Genomic DNA, 9,287 nt, shown 5'->3' with positions numbered 1-9,287 from the left:
ACTGAGAGGTGAACACATTGAAATGCACAACATCATTACCGGCTGAACCAGGGATCCCAGTCTCTGAAAAAGGGGGTGGACAGTCCGGGACTGAGATGAGGGAAAATGTCTCCACTCCGAGGGTGGTGACTCTCTGTAAATCCCCACTACAGAGGGCGGTGAAGACTCAGTGATCGTCCTCACATCAAACAGAGGCCGGCAGATGTGTGGAGACCGAAGGAATCGAGGAAATGAGGATTGGGCAGAAACATGTGGCTGAGATGGGAGAGCAGCCGCCATCTTGTTGATGGTTAGAGGGGCTGAATGGCCACCTCCTGCTGTTTCTCACTTGATGTTTCAGTGTTCCTGTCCAGTGAGGCCAGAGTAATGTGAATAGAAATTAGAAACATAGAAAAACTACAGCAGAATAGAGGCCCTTCGGCCCACAATGCTGTGCCGAACATGTCCTTACCTTAGAAATTACCCAGGGTTACCCATAGCCCTCTGTTTTTCTAAGCTCCATGTACCTGTCCAGGAGTCTCTTTGAAGACCCTATTGCAGCCCATTCCACACACTCACCACTCTCTGTGGAAAAAACTTAAACCCTGACATCTCCTCTGTAACTAATCTCCAGCACCTTAATCCTGTGTCCTCTTGTGGCAACCATTTCAGCCCTGGGAAAAAGCCTCTGACTATCCACACGATCAATGCCTCTCATCATCTTATACACCTCTATCAGGTCACCTCTCATCCTCCGTCGCTCCAAAGAAAAAAGGCCACGTTCCCTCAACCTATCCTCATAAGACATGCTCCCCACTCCAGGCAACATCCTTGTATATCCCCTCTGCACCCTTTCTATGGTTTCCACATCCTTCCTGTAATGAAGTGACCAGAATTGAGCACAGTACTTCAAGTGCGGTCTGACCAGAGTCCTACATTACCCTTCGGCTTTTAAATTCAATCCCAAAGTTGATTAAGGCCAATGCACCGTACGCCTTCTTAACCACAGGGTCAACCTACGCAGCAGCTTTCACTGTCCTATGGACTCATACTCCAAGATTCTCTGGGCAGAGAATCTCACCTGGTTCCTAACACCAGCTCCATAGCAAAGAAAGCCCAGCAGTGTCCTTACTTTCTGAGAAGGCTGAGGAAGGTCGATCTCCCACCCTCCGTCCTCACCACATTCTACAGAGGACGTATCAAGAGCATCCTGAGCAGCCGCATCACTGCCTGGTTCGGAAATTGCACCTTCTCGGATCGCAAGACCCTGCAGTGGATACTGAGGTCAGCAGAGAAGATCATAGGGGTCTCTCTTCCCGCCATTACAGACATTTACACCACACGCTGCATCCGTAAAGCAAACAGCATTGTGAAGGACCCCACGCACCCCTCATACGAACTCTTCTCCCTCCTGCCATCTGGCAAAAGGCACCAAAGTTTTCGGGCTCTCACGACCAGTCTATGTAACAGTGTTTTTTTCCCCCAAGTCATCAGACTCCTCAATACCCAGAGCCTGGACTGACACCAACCTACTGTCTTGTTTATTATTTATTGTAATGCCCGCACTGTTTTGTGCACCTTATGCAGTCCTCAGTAGGTCTGCAGTCTTGTGTAATTTTGTGTTTTTTTTTTACGTACTTCAGTATAATTTTTGTATTCGTCATGTAGCACCATGGTCCTGAAAAACATTGTCTCATTTTTACTGTGTATGGTACCAGCAGTTATGGTCGAAATGACAATATACAGTGACTTGACTTGACTCTGATCCTCCACACTGCCAAGTCTTACCATTAATGCTATATTCTGCCATCATCTTTGACCTAACAAAATGAACCACCTCACACTTAGCTGGGTTGAACTCCATTTGCCACTTGTCAGCCCAGTTTTGCATCCTATCAATATAGATAGATAGATATACTTTATTAATCCCGAGGGAAATTTGGTTTCGTTACAGCTGCACCAACCAACAATGGAACGTAAATATAGCAATACAAAAAACCCCAACAATCAAACACCAAAATGCAAACTATGCCAGATGGAAAATAAGTCCAGGACCAGTCTATTGGCTCAGGGTGTCTGACCCTCCACGGGAGGAGCTGCATGTTCGATGGCCACAGGCAGGAACGACCTCCCGTGTTGCCAAGTGTTGTATCACGGTGGAATGTGGCTGAAGTCCAACAGTAAGAAGTTCGATATCCAGTCTGCAAACACATTCCTCAATCATAATATACCCCAGATTGCACCATCTGTTGTTAGCCAGATCAGTAAGCACCCAACTCCTTTACGCTTACCGCTCTCAGTGCACTTCCGGTCAGCCAGACCGGTATTACCCACCGAACTCCTCTTCACCAAAAGTCTCTGTTGTCTCGACCCGGTCCTCTTTCCTCGGCTTTGTGATCCCCCTCTGTGTGTTTTCCTCTGGATTTCAGCAGGGGTGGCCTCCGCTCTGTTCGCTAAGCTGGCCGGTGTTTGCTGGTCCGTGAAATACACAATGCGGCCTTGCTTCAGTCCCGCGAGTCGGGATGTAACCATTTCCAGCGCTAAAGAAAACCCAAATAAAACTCTCTCTACCAGCATATTAGAGGGTGTGCAGCTTCGACATGTTACCGTGAAAAAAAATACAAAAAATAACGTAAATTAAAAAGTAACAAGAAGAAGGTAAGAATAAATCGGATTGGCTGTACCACGACTGGTGCATGCGCAAGATATATCTTCAAGTCTGCGAGCCAACACTGTAGATCAAATTTTAGTATCAAAATTGAGTAAAGTGATAGGTCTATACGAAGAACATTTAGTAGGATTCATATTCTTTTTGAGAATGAGCGAAATGGAAGCTCCGTAAAAAGACTCTGGTAATTCCTTCCTGTAATGGTAGAACATAAATGTGGTATAAGCAAGGAGGAAAAAGCCTAATAAAATTCTCCAGAGAATCCACCGGGTCCTGGGGATTTCCCAGAATGCAATTCTCAAATAGCCTGAGCAATTTCATCCTGGGAAGTAAGTTGATCCAATTGTCTACTATCATCTAACAAAAGATATTTAATTGATCTAAAAAATTATTCATTGCAATATCATCATTAACAGAGTCAGAACTATACAATTTAGAACAAAATTCTCTAAAAGTGTCATTAATTTCAAGGTGCTCAGTTGCCATGTCCCCATTAATCTTATGTATTTCTTTAATTAGCCGCTTGGCCGAAAATGGCTTCCAATTGATTAGTCAGTAGCTTACCAGTTTCATCTCCGTGAATATAAAGTTGACTTGTATCTTTTAAAAGTTGGCTTTCAATTGGATATGTTAAAAGAAGATCATATTTAGTTTCAGTTTCAATACGTCTCTTATATGTTTCAGGATCAGACACCGAAGCATATTTATGGTCCAGTTGCTTTATCTGATTGGCTAATTCATTTTTTTCTTTGTTAGCTTCTTTAATGATGTTTGCAATATAAGAAATAATTTGACCCCAGATGTATGCTTTAAAAGTATCCTATATAATAAGGCTAGACGACTCTTCCGACGTATTTTCTTCAAAAATAAAGAGTAATTTGATTCTCCATAAATTTTTTAAAAATCCTCATCGGATAACAGAGTTAAATTAAAGCGTCAAAATCTACTCATGGGAATAGGACCAGCAAGATTTTAAGATAGAATTACAGGAGAGTGGTCAGAGATAGCAATCTCTTTATATTCAATCGATCGAACTAATGGAATCATTTGACTAACAATAAAAAAAAAGTCAATCCTGGTATAAGAATGATAGACATGAGAGAAAAAAGAATACTCCCTGTTCGTCAGATGAAGAAACCGCCAAGCATCAACTATACCACATTTAGTTAGAAAAGATTGGATAAACAAAGCTGATATATTAAGTGTGGCTGGTTTACTAAATGAGCGATCTAATACTGGATCTAACCAGCTGTTACAATCTCCTCCCATCACAAGGGTGTAAGTACGCAAATCTGGAAAAAATGAAAATAGACGTTCAAAAAATCCTGGATTATCTATGTTGGGGGCATATACATTTGCAAAAACAATCAACTTACTGTCTAAACTCCCTGATACAATAACAAATCGACCGTTAGGGCCCGAAACAACTTTATGCTGAATAAAGGAAACTGTATTATCTACAAAAATCGAAACTCCACGTGATTTTGCCTTAAACGAAGAGTGGAATTGCATATCCTTCCACCCAGTAAAAAAAACGTAAGTATCACAGCTGTGTATGTGTGTTTCTTGTAAAAATAAATAATGGGTGCTTTTATTTTTTTTAATATAAGCAAACACTTTGTTCCTTTTGGTGGGGTGATTCAGCCCTTTCACATTCAAACTAAACAGGTTAATACTTCGAACCATTTTAAATACCAATCAACAAGTAATTAAAAGATCTGGCCATAAGTTATTAAAACTAGAAAGCAAACGGTAAAGTAAGGTATTCAAATGAACAATCATATATTCAACCCAATACAGCTCCCAGAGAGAAATAGGCCCTACCCCCTCCCCTACCCAAAGCGAGAAAGCTGACCAATAGACAGTCAGCGAGCTGAGAACTAAGTACCGGCCCCCAAAAATCCTGTTGACAGAAAAAAAAACTCCAGTCCTGCAAGGTCATTATGTCCCTACCAAGACACAACATATAAAGTAAAATAACTCGGTATTCGGAAATACGAAAGGATCACTTTAAACAAATTCAAAGTAAGCTGTATTAAAATAAAGCCTCAAAAACAGATAAAATAAAGTAGTATCAAAAAAATATATAACAAAAGACAATATATGAACAGCCAGAATGTAAGCTTAATGAAACCTTATTTCAAATTCATATTAACAGAAGAAAAAAACTTGATCAAATAAGAAATATAAGTTTTAGACTTCATCCTTCAGAAACTCCTTTGCATCTTCAACTGAATGGATTCTTTTTCGCAATCTGTTCTTCAAAACAATACACAGACGTGCGGGGAACTGAAGGGATGGTTTATATCCTTCATTATAAAATTCCGAGATATCTTCTTTATATTTCATGCAATCAGTCAAAATATCAGATGAATAGTCTTCCACAAATCTAACCATGTAATTTTGGAAATCAATCATTCCTTGTCTCTGGGTGTGGTGAAATAAAAGGTCCTTAATACGAAACTCCTGAAAGGTTAGTTCGATCGATCTGGGTTTCGCCGCCGAGGAAAATGGCTTCAAAGTCAGAGAGCGAAAAGCTCGATCGAGCTTCAGATCGGAAGTGAATAAAGCAGGGAAAAGCCGCTTGAGAAAGTTTGCAAAGACTTCGTAGGGTCAGCGCCTTCAATTGATTCTTCAAGACCCAGGATTCACAAGTTATTTCTCCTGTTTCTATTTTTGGGACTGAAGATCCTTTTCAGCATTTTATCATTGGATAAAGATAACTCTTTGCAGAGTTTAATTGCATCTTCAACGTCCTCTTCAAGTGTCATTAGCTTCGCAGTATTCTCCTGAATTTGGTTCTCATGCTCAAATAAAGTTCATTGAATTGTATCCAATTTGCTGTTAAGCCGTTGAAACTCCTCAGAGAATTCCTACTTTTGCCGTTTAAGGAAGTCACTGATTGAATCCAAAGTGACTGGGGAATCATCTTCTGTTTCTATTCCTTTTGCAAACGCTTTGGTTCTTTTCCCAGCCACAGTAAAGCGGTATTGAAGTATTATAATAAGGTTTCAAAACAAAGACTGGTAGGAGACAATTAAGTAAACAGGGTAGGAGCAATCGAAAAGCGACCAACAGGGCTCTGACTGCTTCTTATATCTAACATATGCTTCCTTCTTCCGCTTGACGAGTTGCCTCACGTGTTTCATCAGCCACGGTTCCCTTTTCCTACCACTTTTTCCTTGTCTCAGTGGGACAAACCTATCCTGAACCCAGCACAAGTGGTCCCTAAACTTCCTCCACATTACTTCTGTGTTTTCACCTTTCAACATCTGTTTCCAATTTACTCTCGCTAGTTCCTGCCTCACCCCTTCATATTTAGCCCTTCCCCAGTTAAGCACTTTCCCATTTTGTCTGTTTTTATCCTTTTCCATAGTTATGCTGAAGCTAAAGGAGTTGTGGTCACTCTCACCAAAATGCTCCCCCACCAAGAGGTCTGCCACCTGACCAGGTTCATTACCCAGAACTAGATCCAGTATGGCCTCTCTTCTCGTTGGCCGGTCCACATACTGTGTCAGGAATCCTTCTTGAATACACCTGACAAATTCAGCCCCATCTATCCCCCTTGCAGTCAGGAGGTGCCAGTCAATATGAGGGAAGTTGAAATCACCCATAACTACAACCCTGTATTTCCTGCACCATTCTAAAATCTGCCTGCTTATCTGCTGCTCGGTGTCCCGAGGGCTATTTGGGGGCCTATAGACTACTCCCAGCACAGTGATTGATCCCTTCCTCTTTCTGACTTCCAACCACAGTGGACACTCCCTGTGCAGCGTCCTCCCTTTCTACAGCCCTGATACAATCCCTGACTGGTAATGCTACTCCGCCCCCCCCGCCCCCCCCCCATTCTACCTCCCATCCTATTCCTTTTAAACACCTAAACCCCGGTACCTGCATCAGCCAATCCTGCCCTTCCTCCAGCCAAGTTTCAGTAACGGCCACATCATAGTTCCACGTACTGATCCATTCTCTAAGTTCATCCCATTTATTCCTAACACTCCTAGCATTGAAATAGACACATTTCAACACCTCGAACTGGCTACACTTACATTTTGTCCCCTGCCTGTCCTTCCTCACCAACTCAGAACACATAGCATCATGCCCTTGTCCTTCTACCCTAATCTCTGCACTCACATTCTGATTCCCACCCCCCTACCAAACGAGTTTAAACCCTCCCCAACGGCTTTAACAAACCTGCCCACCAGGATATTGGTCCCTTTCCAGTTCAGGTGCAGCCTGTCCTTGTTGTACAGGTCAGACCTTCCCCAGAAGAGATCCCAATGCTCCAGAAATCTGAACCCCTGCCCCCTGCACCAACTCTTCAGCCACACATTCAACAGCCATGACTTCCTGTTCCTACCCTCTCTGTTTCGCGGCACAGGCAGCAATCCCGAGATTACCACCCTTGAGGTCCTACTTTTTAACTTTTTTCCCCTAACTCCCAATATTCCTTCTTCAGGGCCTCATCCCTACTCCTATCTATGTCATTGGTCCCCACGTGGACCACAACATCTGGCTGCTCACCCTCTCTGCTGAGAATACCAAGAACTCGATCTGAGATATTGTGGACCCTGGAACCAGGGAGGCAACAGACCATCCGGGATTCTCCATCTTTCCCACAGAACCTCTTATCTGTCCCCTTAACTATCAAATCCCCTAGCTCTACTGCTCTCCTCTTGTCCCTCCTTCCTTTCTGAGCTGAGGGTCCAGTCTCAGTGCCAGACACACAACCACTACAACTTCTCCCTGGCAGGTCGTCCCCGGTGACCAGAACTGTACACAATACTCCAAATTTGGCCTTCCCAATGCCTTGTACAATTTTAACATTACATCCCAACTCCTATACTCAATGCTCTGATCTATAAAGGCCAGTATCCAAAATGGTACACACATTGTTGATGGGAATGGCCACAGGGGTGCTCTGCTCTTTCTGTCTATTCCCCTTCACTGCTGAGGTAATGTTTTCTCCAGAGCAGCAATGCTTAGGTTACGACTAGAGATAACAGGGTTTTTGAACGCAGGGCTATCCAATGACAGAAATGTTGTTCTTCTTGTGAGTCTGAAAGAGAGATTTTTGCGGTCTTTTGCCAGGGAGAGATGAGAAGACATGAATGGAGAGAGTGGGCCTTTCTTCGTTATTTTTTCTTTACTTGCCCTGTAGTCAAAGAAAGAACTATAAAGCCCAATCGTTTAATCACATATTGTGTATTGTTTGTTATTTCGGGGTGCTGATTTGTAACAGGGGACATATCGTGCAGCATCCACCCAAACAAGATTTCTTCAGTTTGGCCGGGCTGGGGGGCTACCACCCTCTATATTAAGCTGCTAGCTGAAGTGAGAATTACATAAGGTTAGAATACTGAGTGAATCGCTTCCCACATTCCCAGCAGGTGAACGGCCTCTCCCCAGTGTGAACTCAATGATGCACATTCGGCGGAGATGGCTGCGAGAATCTCTTCCCAAAGTCTGAGCAGGTGATCAGCCTCTACCCAGTGTGAGCTCGCTGGTGTTTCTGTAGGCTGGATGACTGAGTGAATCCCTTTCCACACACTGAGCAGGTGAACGGCCTCTCCCCAGTGTGAACTCGCTGATGTACCTTCAGTTGGGATGACCAAGTGAATCCCTTTCCACAGTCTGAGCAGGTGAATGGCCACTCTCCAGTGTGAACTCGCTGATGAACCTTCAGGTGGGATGAGCAAGTGAATCCCTTCAAGCAGTTGGAGCAGGTGAACGGCCTCTTCCCAGTGTGAATAGACCAGTGCGCTTGTAGGTGGGATGATCGAATGAATCCCTTCCCACACACTGAGCAGGTGAACGGCCTCTCCCCAGTGTGAACTCGCTGGTGTCTGAGTAGGACACATGATGAAGTGAATCCCTTCCCACAGTCTGAGCAGGTGAACGGCCTCTCTCCAGTGTGAACTCGCTGATGAACCTTCAGTTGGGATGAGCAACGGAATCTCTTCCCGCAGTCCGAGCAGCTGAATGGCCTCTCCCCAGTGTGAACTCGCTGATGTATCTTCAGTTGAGATGACGAAGTGAATCCCTTCCCACAGTCTGAGCAGGTGAACGGCCTGTCTCCAGTGTGAACTCGCTGATGAACCTTCAGATGGGATGAGCAAGTGAATGCCTTCCCACAGTCGGAGCAGATGAACGGCCTCTCCCCAGTGTGAAAAGATGAGTGTGCTTGTAGGTCGGACGATCGAATGAATCCCTTCCCACACACTGAGCAGGTGAACGGCCTCTCCCCAGTGTGAACTCGCTCGTGTCTGTGTAGGACACATGACGAAGTGAATCCCTTCCCACAGTCTGAGCAGGTGAACGGCCTCTCCCCAGTGTGAACTCGCTGATGTACCTTCAGTTGGGATGAGCAACTGAATCCTTTTCCACAGTCTGAGCAGGTGAATGGCCTTTCTCCAGTGTGAACCCGCTGATGAAGCTTCAGGTGGGATGAGCAAGTGAATCTCTTCCCACAGTCCAAGCAGGTGAACAGCCGCTCCCCAGTGTGAACTGACTGGTGTCTCAGTAGGTCAGATGAGTTAATGAATCCCTTCCCACAGTCCAAGCAGGTGAACGGCCGCTCCCCGGTGTGAACTCGCTGATGAGCCATTAGGTAAGATGGCCGAGTGAATCCTTCCCCACA

At 44.4% G+C, this 9,287-nt stretch overlaps 1 pseudogene; it reads right to left on the bottom strand.

Annotated features, from left to right (window-relative positions):
• Nucleotides 1–6,537: 6,537 nt before the first annotated feature.
• Nucleotides 6,538–9,287, bottom strand: LOC134341502 (zinc finger protein 229-like; annotated as a pseudogene).

The sequence above is a fragment of the Mobula hypostoma genome, unplaced genomic scaffold (genome assembly GCF_963921235.1).
Source record: "Mobula hypostoma unplaced genomic scaffold, sMobHyp1.1 scaffold_100, whole genome shotgun sequence".
In the NCBI taxonomy this organism is placed as follows: domain Eukaryota; kingdom Metazoa; phylum Chordata; class Chondrichthyes; order Myliobatiformes; family Myliobatidae; genus Mobula; species Mobula hypostoma.
The sequence above is the reverse complement of the archived record's forward strand: the minus strand, read 5'-3'. Positions and strand labels throughout refer to the sequence as shown.